Here is a 12,838-nt window from a genome sequence, read left to right on the forward strand (position 1 = left end):
TGTCTACACCTGGTTTTTCTGTAGTCACAGCTTGTGAGGGTTGCTGGGCGAGGGTCAGTCTGCAAAGTGCCAAGGGCCCCAGGGAGGTTGGGGTAGGAGGATCCTCCCTTTGGGCTGAAGGAGACTGTCTCTGACCCAGGGGACCAACAGTCCCGTTTCCGAGGGCCTGCCCTTGCTGGAAGGCCATGGAAAGCAAAGGCTTCCAAAGAATGAACACCTTGGTGGGGGATATGGGATGTGGGGAGACAACCCTCCCTTATCAGGGGCCATCGAGGGGACAACTTTGTGGCCTTAATCATAAGGAGGGACAACCCCAAGAGGCCACATCTTTGGATGCTGCTATATGGTGGACACAGCTCCCATCAAGGAGCCGGAGGGTTTCAATGCAGCCACCCTGCCTGTGACCTTGGGTAAGTGATTTACCCTCTGTTAAGCAGAATGTTGGAATAGCTTTCTCACTAGGTTGTCGGGAGGCTCAAAGTAGATTATAAATAATGATAGCTAATATTTGTTTTATTGATTACTGGCCAGCCCCAGTCACATCAAACAGCTGCTGCTTAAGAAAAATGGTGTTTTGGGGGCACCTGGGTGGCTCAGTCTGTTGGGCATCTGGCTTCAGCTCCGGTCACGATCTCGTGGTTTGTGAGTTTGAGCCCCACGTTGGGCTCGGTGCTGACAGCTCAGAGCCTAGAGCCTGTCTCGGATTCTGTGTCTCCCTATCTCTCTGTCCCTCCCCTGCTTGCGTGCGCTCTCCCAAAAAGAAAGAAACATTAAAAAAAATTAAAAAAAATAAAAAGAAAAATGGTGTTTTGATGCCTGCAGGCTGGGCTCTGAACCAGGTGAGACCCTGGGGCCACCCGAGGATCTGCAGGAGTCAGCAGGAGTTGGGGAGGTCCAGACATCCCATGGGTCCTGTAGACCCGGGGGAGGCAGGAGAGCAGGTGGCTGACAGGACACACGGCTCGGGGTTAGGGGTATCAGTGAGGCAAGTGCCAGGGTTCAAAGGACAGCGAGGTCCTTTCTCAGACCTTGGGCACATGGCTAACTCTTTCTAAGCCTTGGTTTCCTCATCTGTAAAGTGGGCATAATGGTTAGTATTTATGTTACAGCATCGATGAGATACCATCTACCACGTAACATAGTAACATATTTTGAAAATCAACTGATGTTTTTTTCCCCATTGTGTTTCCTTCCTTCCCCACCCTTCTCCCATTCAAGCAGCCAGGCTCATGGCCCCCGGGAGAGGATGTGACAGAAGGAGGCAAAGGGAATAGAAGGAGTCTCTTCCGGACTTTTGTGTGCAAAAGCCTTGGCTGTAGGGGAAACTACAAAGGGAACAAATGCAGGAGAAAAACATCCTGAGTGAGTAAGAACAACCCCACCCCCACCAACTAGAAAGCTTCGGTGATGGGGAGGAAGAGGAGGATGGCCGGCTGAGCGTCGAGGAGGAAGAGGCCGCCGTGAACACGCCTGGGTCTTGGGGAAGGGCCACAGCTCCACCTGAGGTCTGGGACCTGGGAACAGATCCCTGGGGGAGAACCCGGGAAGGCGTCAAGGCCCAGAGAAAGCAAAGTGCTGCTGTCATGAAAATGTCACGGTCTCAAACAGCCCCATTGGGAGTTCTCCTGCCTCATCAGGCCGTGGAAGCCGCAGGTAGGTCTTCGGTGCAACTGGGCCCAAAAGTGGAGAGACCTCCACCCCCCTTCCAGATGGGAGGGACCATGTGGCTAGGATCACAGGGCACCTCTGTGGTGACCAAGTGGGCTCATGACGTCAGGGTCTCACTTGATGCCTTGTCTCTAAGGGCAACCCCCCACCCACCCACAGGAACGGGGCCATCTTCCTGGGGAAGATGGCGTGACACTTGCCATTATTTGAGACGTGGCCACCGCTGGCACGGTGATCCAAAATGAAAATAAGGCCGAGTCACAGAAAGCAAGGAAAGTCCCGTGTCTTACACACTTGACTTGTGGACTGTGTGAGATGGGTGCCCGCCACTCGTGCATGCACGGGGTTGGCACAGTGCCTGGTGCAGGGCCGGGTCTGGCTGCCACGCTCAGTGTGCATGCGTCACGTATGTGTAGCCAGAGCGTTAGACCCGGAGGCAGACAGGACGCTGCGCTGCTGGGAGATCATAGTCACCGTCCCCACGGAGGGCGCTCAGGAGGACAGCTGCGACTCTGGGCACCCCCTCCCCCACATGAGCCTTTCCCCCACTTTTCCCAAGCTCTCCCCACCCCACCATTTGTATCTCCCACGGCGATTCTGGCTGGGGTGACCCTACACTTCCTCGGAGCACAATTCGAAAACCCCTGCTCTCTTGCAATCCTTTTTCCTTTTTTTTTTTTAATATTTATTTTTGAGAGACAGAGACAGAGTGTGAGCAGGGGAGGGGCAGAGAGAGGGGGAGACACAGAATCGGAAGCAGGCTCCAGGCTCTGAGCCGTCAGCACAGAGCCCGACGCGGGGCTCGAACTCACGAACCGTGAGATCGTGACCTCAGCGGAAGTCGGACGCTTAGCTGACTGAGCCACCCAGGCGCCCCTCCAATCCTTTCATTATAGGGTTGAATCAGAAGCCGAAGGGTCAATGTTGGCCTTTGTCCCATGGCTAGAAGGTGGCAGAGAGCCGTGCCCCTTCCTGTGCTCCTTTGAGAGGAACCGGCAGACGTCTCTCCAGGCAAAGGGCAGTTGAAACCCATTTATGAAGCACAGTGACCCGCTCCTATTACGTTCCTGCTGTCCAATCATGAGCTCATTATAGCTTGTTTTCACAGGACCTCACTCTCCTCCCTCCCTCCAGTCTCCTACCCGGCTTCCCCACTGGGCAAACCCTGGCACGGGCAGAGGGCAGGAGGGCCCGCTGAGGGTAGTTCGTGCCTGAGAGTCCCCTGGGCAGAGAGCAATGTGGAGACAGGAGGAGAGTGGCCCTGGAGAGGCAGACAGAAGGCACTGGCCGGGACATGATTTAGTTGCCATTGATTCCTCTGTTCAATGCATATTTTTTGAGCATCTATGAAGTTCTAGCTAATGTTCAAATATAGCAGACAAAGTTCTTGCCTTCATGGCCATTAACATTCAGTGAGTTATGGTATTAGTTGTGACCTCAGAGCTATTGGGCCCAAAGTTGGAATGGCCATTTAGCTTAGAATATCTGTCCACCATGACCTCCCTCGGCCCCCAGTGTGCCTTCTCGTCACTAGTCAAGTGGGCCAAATCAAAGGTCACCGTACCCGTGTCCCTTTCCTGACCCTGACCACGATGCACTCCACACTGCTCTGGACCATGATGGCCCCTGCTCTGCACTCTGAAGCTTTACTTGAGCGCAGTGACACAAGGAAGACTGAAGCCCTCCATAAAAATCTGCCTTTGTCTCCTTTTCCTGCTTCTGTTCTTGCTAGGACCTGCCCTTACACATGCCTTACACATGCCTCCTAGTACAAACAATATATGTCTTCCTTGTAAAGATCAAGGAATTAGCGATTTCTTTGGAATCTTCTAGCACAATAGTTAACATCTAAGGAATGACCAGGCGAGGCCATCCTCGCCTGGGGTCTTGGCCCCAAGACCCTGTGGCTCCAAAGAGTAAGTGACTTACAGAGGACACTTGGACCCTTGTCCTTGTTCCAGCTGGCTCCTGGATGCCTGAGAGGACACACACACCGGATCACAGCCCTCAATAGAAACCCTGGACCCCGAAAAAAGAGGAGACGCTCTCCTTTCCTTTCTGAGTCTCCCAGACACTCCATCTGTACCTGCACTCTCTCTATAGCTTCGCTAAACCCTGTGCTCCCTCCCTCCCGGCTCGTGTTTGATTTCTATTTTGTGCAAAGCCAAGCACCCCCTTGACCGGTCCTGCAGGACCCCCTCTGCAGGTCCTCGCGCCTGGCCTGCCTACGTCAATACACTGCGCTGTAGTTTCCTAGGTGTGGGCTGTGGCCCCACTAGACAGGGAGCCAAGAGCTCTGTGTTCCCGTGGCTTGGAGGCTGCCTGGCACTGTGGTAAGTGCTCGTAACAGGAGACGCTCGGTAGGCAACTGAGGCATTGATGGCGAATGGTTTTACGCTCTCACAAAACATCGTGCCTTCCTGTTTTTGGCCATGCCCCTCTTTTGTACTTTTCCCATATTTTGCCGCCCTCACGGACACCAGCCCACAGCAGCCCAGCCCTTCTGTGTTGACGACACATACACAGTTCCGGCCGAGTACGGTCTCCCGCCGTGTACGTCCCAGGGCTCGTCTGCTCGGCCAGCCACGAGCTAGGCTTCCAATCCAGGACTGCGAACTTCGGGGCCACGTCTTCTACGTTTTTGTGTTCCTGATCCACCGCTGCCCAGCCTCACGGTAGGTGAGGCGAGAACACCGTTAACAGTGGTGACAAGCGAGCTCCGAGCGCACATCCTGGGCTAAGAACATGCTAAGCCCCTTGACTTGCATTAGTTCATTTAATTTTCCTGACAACCCCGTGAGGCCATAGGTTGGCACCCCCACTCACTTGGATGTGGCAACGGGTCCAGAGAGGTTTTCAGTGACTCATCACACATTCCCCAGCTGATAAGCAGTGGGACCTGGCCTTGAAGCCAGGTGTCCGGGTCCAAATCCTGCTCTCATAACCACATCATGAGCCATCCCCCGCCTTGGACATTCTCTTCCCTGCACTTGACCTCTTTCCTCCCCTGCTCAGCATCTAGAACAGACCTGGGCGTGCAGAGAGTGCTTAATTAATGCGTGTAGACGGTCTGTTGGATGAGGTGGCTGGTGACGGATCGAGACTCACAAGACCCTGGCATCTAGTAACACCGCATCTACAGGAAACACTGCAGCCACGCCTCACCTCTGGCCTGTCACACTCCTATAGCCTGACACCCTTTCTGTCCCCACGTGGGGGTGTGGGCTGGGTTTCTAGCCAGCCCCGGACATCACTCCTGACAAGTGTCCTTTGCTCCCAGAGCCGAAACAACATACAGAAAACCCATGTCCCTCTTTCAAGCCCTCTGAATCAGAGCCACAGGGGCCTATAAAGTTCAGGTTATGAAGTGTCACGGGGTCTGTAACGACCGCTTCTTATTGCCTAAGCACACACCAGAAATCTGCTCATTTCTGGGCAGGGGCTAATGGAAAAAGAGGGAAACTTTCCATGTATTTATTATGTGAAACATCACATACGGGGGATATGCACAGTGATATGTAATTAGACGTAAAATGAGCCAGACTTGAGGATTTGCCAAAAATCTGCGGCAGGATAATGAAACTGCTTTACGAGGCTTTGGATGGTATCGTTGCTTTCACGATCCTCCCTTGCAACCCACTGCCTGGCGACCGGCTGGATGGAGACGAGGCGGTGGAACCCCAGAGCTAGGAGTTCCTTCGAGGGGATGCCTGGCCAGGCCCCATCTTTGATCAGTCCCTGTGTCTTTTCCAAGGCAAAGATACATTCATCTCGAAGCCCCGGCTGCAAAGGAGCAAAATAAAGAGAAGGTGGGGACGGAGGGAGTGAGGCCCACCCTGGGCAGAGGGTGACAGGACCAAGCCCCCTGATTTCTCCAGTCCCAGAGGGGCTGGGGTGGACGGTTGTCTGTCCTGACACTCTGGCTGGGCAGGCGGGAGCACTGAGGCAGCTCCTAGTTTCAGCTCTGTGGCTGTCTTGCTCTGTGACCTTCCCAAACCACTGCACACCCCAGGGCCTCAGTTCCGTCCTCTGCGGAATCGGGAAGGTAATTCGCCCCAGCAGCCTGGGCACAGGGTGCCAGGTGACCGGTGACTGATGCGCGGAGAAGATCTCGCTTTCTTGGCTTTCCCACGAAAACCTGCTAGGATATCATTCATCCCCATGGGTTGAATTCAAGTGTTTCATTCAGATCACGCCAGGACGTGCTGGCTCGGTCAGTACAGCATCTGATTCTTGATCCCAGGGTCGTGAGTTCAATCCCCACGTTGGGTGTGGAGCCGGCTTAGAAATCCATATATCGTGCCAGAACAGAGCCTTGTGGTTTATTTTGTTTTGTTTCTTAGTTAATATGGAAGGTCTGCTACACGTGCCCTTGACACTTAGCAGGCACACAAGTTCTTTGCTTTGCAGGTAAGCACCTGACAAATTCCGCCCGTCTTACTTCCTTAAAGTCCTGCACACGTGTCCCCCGCATCTTCTTTTCCCCTTGCGACTGCCCTGGGTCGGTGTCTCAGTGTCTCTTTCCCAAAGCATTACAACGCCTTCGAAATCTGGTCTGGGCTGGCGAATCTTCTCTCTCTGCCTCTGTCCCTCCCCCCATCCCTACCCCGTTCTCTTTCTCTCTTTCTCTGTGCTGATCTGTGTCCCCAGAAACTGACCCCTGCAGTCCTTCACAGAGACTTTCTTGCTTTCTGGTTTCTGCCCGCGGAAAGCTCCAGGAGGAGACCCAAGGGTCGCGTTTCTTGCCCCATGCCTGCTCTGGGCTGTGTTTTTGGCAATGACTGCATCCTCAAAGTTCTATGCCTTTGGTTCTCACCGGGTCCACAGGCAGGTTTGTTTTGCCCCTTGCCTCACAGGCTTAATGCTGGTTAAAGCTCCTGGCTGCCCATTCGTGGTGGGGGGGGGGCCTTTCTGCCCCTCATTGGCTCCACCCACCCTTCCATGAGAAGTGGGCTCATTCACCCATCCACTGAGCCCCTAAGCTCCACCGTCTTCCACCAGAACCCTGAGTGTGCACATCGCTCCTACTTCCGGGATCTCCCCTCCTTGCGTCTGTTGACCACACACAGTCCCCAAAGCAGGGTCCTGACCGTGCTCCCATCACAGACACCTTCGCCTCTCCGCCATCTTCGTTCAGTTTAAGAGGGACATTTACAAGCCTCCGCAACTTGGCTGGTGTTCTCTTCTCTGACCTGCATCTTTCCTGTGTTGCCTCTCGTTCCCCGGCAGAGCCAATGGCTCTCAGCCCCCACCGTTCCCTCGCCCCAAACCTCTGAGGCTCCAAATCCTACCTATCCTTCAAGGCTCAGCTACCACGTCACCTCCTCCATAAACCCTCCCTCTTCTCGCAGCTGGAAGCAATGCTCTCCCGTCTGAACTCCCAGGGGATGTCATCTGTTTCTCTCTCGGTCACTTATCACTTCCCCAACTTGTATTAGAATAATTTATGTCCAAGCTCTTTCTTCCCTTCGGGCTGGGTCTCTTTCACCTTGCTGTGACCGTGCGGCGTGGTCACTGAAAGTGTGTGCTCTGGAGACAGCCGCCCTGCTTCCGAGCTTGGCTCTGCTGCTTTGTGGCCACGTGAACTTGGCACGTGACGTTCCTTCTTTGAGCCTCACGCTGCTCGTCTGTAAGATGGAGGGGGCGGGAGTGACCATAACACCTGTCTTGCAGGCTTGTGGGAGGATTCCATGAGTTCCTGCGTGGAGAACACACTTCGAAGGGGGCTGGCACATACAAGCGGTCCATAAATGTCAGATCTCCTCTCTTCCTCGTCTTACTGTTACTTAGTTGCACTCGGAGAATTAATTCCATGTGCTGTCAGACATCATGTGAGAGTAGGTGGCATGATAGAATAGCGCCTTGAAAACAAGACTTTGTCATCAGAATGGTTTTCCTAGATTGGTCACGTCAAAGCGTGTGACCATTTCCAACGCCAGGATTGTATTCGGAGACAGAGTCCAGCCCTCTCCTTAAAATGATAGGAAAACTGACACCCAGAGCCACTGGTGACTTGGCCAAGGCCACACAGGGAGTGGCCAGAGCTAAGGCTCGAGTTCAGGTTTTCTTACTGCAACTGTTTTTCTTCTATAGTCCTCAAGTTTCTGAGTAGTTAGACCTCCTAAGCTTCCAAGTCCCAAGAGAAGGTGATCTCTATGCACTTAGCCTGGAGGACAAGAGGCGAGGACCCGTGGGCTTGGGGGGTTCCCTGGGGCTCACTTGGCCATCTTATAATTTGGGGTGGGATTTAAGAGCCTGGAAATCTATGTTTGTCTCTTGGAAATTCACATCCTGTGTCTGGTGGGCAGTTTACCCCCTGAGTATGTCACCAAACACTGGGAGAGTCCTTAGCCCTGAGTGAGAGACGCGAACATTTTAGGGAAAGAGTTGACATAGAGTGGGTAGGAAGAGGTGGATGAGAACAGGCTCGGTTTGGTCAGTCTGAAAACTGAAAATAGATCTGATCTGATGACATTTGGGCAACTATTGACCTTGTCACAGAGCCCAAAGCCTCGTCTGGATGGGCGGGGATTAGGCAAGAACATTTCAGAAAGAATGTTCCTGTGCCTCAGCCGCTAGGAATGCTGGGTCATTCCTGCTGGGCCCGAGGGTGGCGGCAGCAGAAGGAGACGAGCCCCAAGGGGCCAGCGGTTGGCTGGGGCCTGCCCTGGAGCCCATCTGACCACCAACACCGAGGCCTCACAAACCAGTCGTGGTGGGTGACATCCTCATTCCCTCAGAGCCTGTCTCCTACCTGTCATGGCGTCCTCTATGGCAGCGTCTGGGAGGGAGACTAGGAGCATGAGACAAAACCAGGCAGAGTGGGCGCTCTAGATGGGCTTAGATCTAGGGGCAGCATTGTGGTAAGTGTTCTCTTAGGGGCAACGTGGGTATTGGAGCCCGGTTGGCTTTCCCACCCAGGAGTGGGGGAGGGGGCGTTTGAGTCACCTGACAGAGGTGGATTCTAGTTCTGATTCTACTATTTAGCACCGTGTGTCCTTGAGAAATGGACACTCTCATTGTCTTCATCTTCGCAAACCAAACAGTGATGCAGGCGAGGGGCTTAGCGCAGTGCCTGTTGAAGTTATTATTAGCGAGGTACAATGCCAGGCACAAAGTAAAGGCTCAAAAAATGGTAACTGAGTGGGCCATGTGTGGAAGTTTCCTGGGCAATCATAAAGGCTTACTCACATAGGCACAAGGACTGTTAGCATCATACCCAGGCAATGGGGCTCTTCACGTAGCATGTGGGGTTTCTGCACCTGGGGGACCTTCTCTTTGCCTGCTTGGCCTCTCAGGTTGAGGCTCACCTTGGTCTAGACAAGCCATGCAACTGACATTTCCCCAGGCCAGGAAAGGGTTCAGCTGGGATATGAGTTTCTAGATAGAAATTAACCTATGAGTCAACATTAGGTCTCTGTCTTGAACATTCAATGGTTAGGACACTAGAGCCCTTTGGGACCCTTCACCCAAGCTCCAGATGTAGGCTGGAGTAGTGGAGGGCTCTTTCACGAGTGGAGGGATTTTTGGGGGAGCAGGAGTATAGGGCATCAAAGGAGGGTCCCTTTGGTTATGTGGGCTTGTTGTCTCTTGGTGTGCCCCCCCGCCAAGCCCTGGTTGCCAGGCTGAGCTGGCTGTGAGGGTGGCACCGATGGAGGCTGGCACATCAGTATCTCACAGTCCTACCCTCACCCCTTCCCCCAGAATCAATCCTTCAGCTTCTAAACACCAAGAAGCCCACCATCACCCTGTCTCCACGGTGAGGAGGGCATCATGAGAAGGAGCTGAGAGAACTTAATGAAACAAACATGTTAATGAGACCCAAGAACTACCCTTCCCCTCCGTGGCCCACGACTACCATGCTCCCTCTTACAGGCGTGGGGTCACGTACACACGTGCACACACTTGTGGATACAACACGCGTGTATACACAGACTTACTTTGAACGGATATTTATTAAACTTCCCCAGGGCCCTGACGAGTTCCCTGACCTGTCCCTTGTCCGGCCCCGCACGGTCTCGGTGTCCCAGGCCTGTGATCCCTGATACTCTGCATCCCTCTGCCACTGGGAGCCCCTGAGGCAGGGATCGTGTCTTCGTGTTTCCAGCTCCTGAGTCACATGTAACATAGAGGAGATTTTCGGTACGTGTGGAATAAGTACATCAAGGAGGAGGAAGACGCACGGGGCAGAGGACAGCATGTGCAAAGACACAGAAGAGGGGAAATGAAGGCATTTGTCTGGACAGCACACACACGAAGGCACAGGACTTAAGGCAGAGACTGAAGACGGCAGCCCACAGCCAGCTCTTCCTGTTAAAGCAGAACTTCCCTTCCAGTGAGGGATGAATACTTATCATCCTTCATACATCCTCCTCAGCACCTGCCTCCTCTCCCGCCCCGGAGAAGACAAGAAGACCAGCGTGGCCACAGGTGTGGTGCGAGCTCAGGATCAGGGCCAATTCCTCCGCTGTCGCCGTCCGCAGCTTATGGCTAATGGCTGGCAAATGCAGGGACACACCAGGACTGGCGAATGCTTTGCGAATCTGGTTCCCGTTAAGGCGCCAGTAAAGAAACCCGGGAGGTCCTCATGGTAACATCAGACCAGATGTGAGCAGATTGACGAACGTCCCCCGAAACAGAACGAGCCCCACGGTCCTGACATGCCTACAGGGTTCGAAGAGACCCACAGCTCCCTTGGTGTTGGGGTGGGGGTGGGGGTGGGGGTCATGTTCCCGAAAGAATATCAAGTCACACCATCAAATAGCAAATGCCTCACCACGACGGGAGCCGAAGAGCAGCCCAATTTCCCAACAAGAAGCAGGCCACCGGTCGTATCACAACACGGTGACGAGGCAGACCGTGCTCGCCGATGGTCCCTGGACTCTATCAGTGCCAGGCAAGCCCAGGAGGCAGGATCGCCGAGAGGCTGAGGGCGGCCACTTGGATTGTGCTGACCCCTTCACTTCTTAGACTTAGGCGCTCCAGTGAAGATTCAGCGGGGATCCTCAGGCCCTATGCGGCCCCAGAGCAGAGCCTGGCTCAAGTCAGTGTTCAGCAAGCATCAGCCATCATTAGTATTCTTGGTCAAAACCTCCAAGCAGGAGAGAATCACACCCATGTGGGAGGTGAAGAAACCACTGCTCAGACAAGTTCGTTAACACGGCCCAGGAGCGCGCAACGCGGCTAGACCCAGGAGCGAGCCCTGAGCCCTGGCGGGCTGACGCAGAGCCCTCCCTTTTGAGCTCTGTTTTATACCACTTCCTGGATGGGAAATGGGGACTCAGGCCAGATGGACTCGGGAACATTGTTTCCTAGGGCCGCTGATGCCCATCCCCGAGAGTTGGGCAATGCTGGAACAAGAAGTGAGGCAGAAAGGGATGGAAATGCAATAATCAGGCGCTAGAATGTCAGAAGATTCCAGAATGTTGGAAGAGGGACGCCGCCTGCCCCGCACCCCCTTCAGGTGCGCAGGCTGGCTCCGGGTGAGCCGCGTGTGAGGCGGGGGCGGGCCGAGGGCCGGCCAGGCAAGGCGCCCCGCACGATTTCCTGTTATTCAGTCTCGTTCTAGGAGCACCCCATCATCTGGCCAACTCAGGGCGACAGACTCCGGAGAGCTCAGTCAAGCACTTGGGGAGTTTAGTTTTTAAAATAACAAATCGTGAACCCGGTTGAAACTCTTCAGTCAGCCCAGTCAGAAATCCAGTCAGGTGGCTTGAAAATTCGAGAAACCCAGGCCACGCTACGTTCGGTCAAGTTTTGCCGTTAACTTCTGCAAAATCAATCAGAAACTCGGTCAGTTCATCCTGAAGCCCTGGGAGTCTAGACAGAAGTTCAGGCAGCCTTCTCATGTACCGAGGTGGTGAGTTGGAAATTTGGTGAGGTTGGTCCAAAATCCAGCAAGGTCAATCCAAGTCCGGATCAGCCCAAGGTTCCATGTGGTGAGGCTGAAGTCCACGTGGTGTAGTCAGGTATTCAGTTACACGGGTCATAATGTCCGCCCCACCACTTGGCATCACGTAGGCCCGACATCCCGTGTGGGACTGGGTTAGTAACGGGTAAACAGAGAGAGACAGAGATTGGCTGTGTGCAGAGGCAGGGGAGCTAAGCCGGAGACAAAATGGTACTGTCGGAGGGTTTCCGGAATCATCTCCACCAGGAGCCAGGCCGAGGAAATGGCAGAGCTGAGCGGGAGTGCCGTTCCCAGACAAGCCCCCGAGACTGCCTCGAGTAGACCCCAGATGCCACTCCGCTGACCCCCGTGAACCCAGCTTTTCAGAGCTGTCGGGCCTTCTGGCCCCGTATCCGGCCACTGGCTGCCAGCCAGGGTGTCCTCACCTGAAGGACAGCAGCCCCGTGCGCACATGCAGCACGCCTCGTCCCCTCACGGCCTGCCTGTCTGTTCTCCCACGCTCCTTCCCCTCTCTGGCCCGAGCTGAGCAGGCACAGCCAAGAGCTGGCCCCGTGCCCCAGCGCATGGAGGTGTAGCTGGGCTCCAACCCAGCTCTTCAAACAGGTTCCATATGGTCCTCCCGGCCGCCCCTCATTCCCCTTCCCCACCTTGACTGTTTCTGAGATTAAAATCCCTTCCTGGTTGTCAGCGAACAGCCGCAGGGAGGGGCCGCCTCACTGCTTTGGGGGGCTGAGCTTGTGTGGAATACTCATCAGGAGGCTGGCTGGTTTGGGGGGGGTGGGGACAGAGTTCCTGGGCTGCTGGGTGACGGGGTGTGGAGGGGGGCAGGTGGCTCGAGCGTGGGAGAGACCTCTATCTGTCCTCTCAGCCCAGCTTCAGCCCCAGAGCAGTTCCCGGATGTCTGGCCTTGGCACCAGACCCCCAAGACTCAAGGTGGAAACGTGCAGGCACCCCAGTAGCTCTGACTCTCTTCTGAACCCAGAATTTCTGCTGTAGCTAAGAGGGCTGTGATGAAAGCAGGTGGGTGGGGTGGGGTGGGTGGCGCCCCCGGAGTGGGGGCCGCAGCTGGTGTTTCTGATATTGAAGTGTTTAATAATTTAACAGCCAGCGCAACAGTCCCAGAAGGTCCTGGCTGAGCCTTCACCATGGGTTGGAAACCATCTCAACTCTGGCTCTGCCTTCTTCCCTGGAAAGGCATCTGTTGACTATGAAATCTGAGGACGTACACACTTGCATGTGGGTGTGTGTGTGTGTGTGTGA

The 12,838-nt window shown here is 54.6% G+C and overlaps 1 long non-coding RNA gene across 1 annotated transcript; it reads right to left on the reverse strand.

Annotated features, from left to right (window-relative positions):
* Positions 1–9,603: 9,603 nt before the first annotated feature.
* Positions 9,604–11,253, reverse strand: LOC122202536. Its single transcript, XR_006194718.1, has 2 exons — positions 10,445–11,253; positions 9,604–10,332 (listed from the first exon to the last, which is right to left on the reverse strand). It is a non-coding gene; the product is annotated as an uncharacterized LOC122202536 (long non-coding RNA).
* Positions 11,254–12,838: the final 1,585 nt, after the last annotated feature.

The sequence above is a fragment of the Panthera leo genome, chromosome D2, assembly GCF_018350215.1.
Source record: "Panthera leo isolate Ple1 chromosome D2, P.leo_Ple1_pat1.1, whole genome shotgun sequence".
Lineage (NCBI taxonomy): Eukaryota > Metazoa > Chordata > Mammalia > Carnivora > Felidae > Panthera > Panthera leo.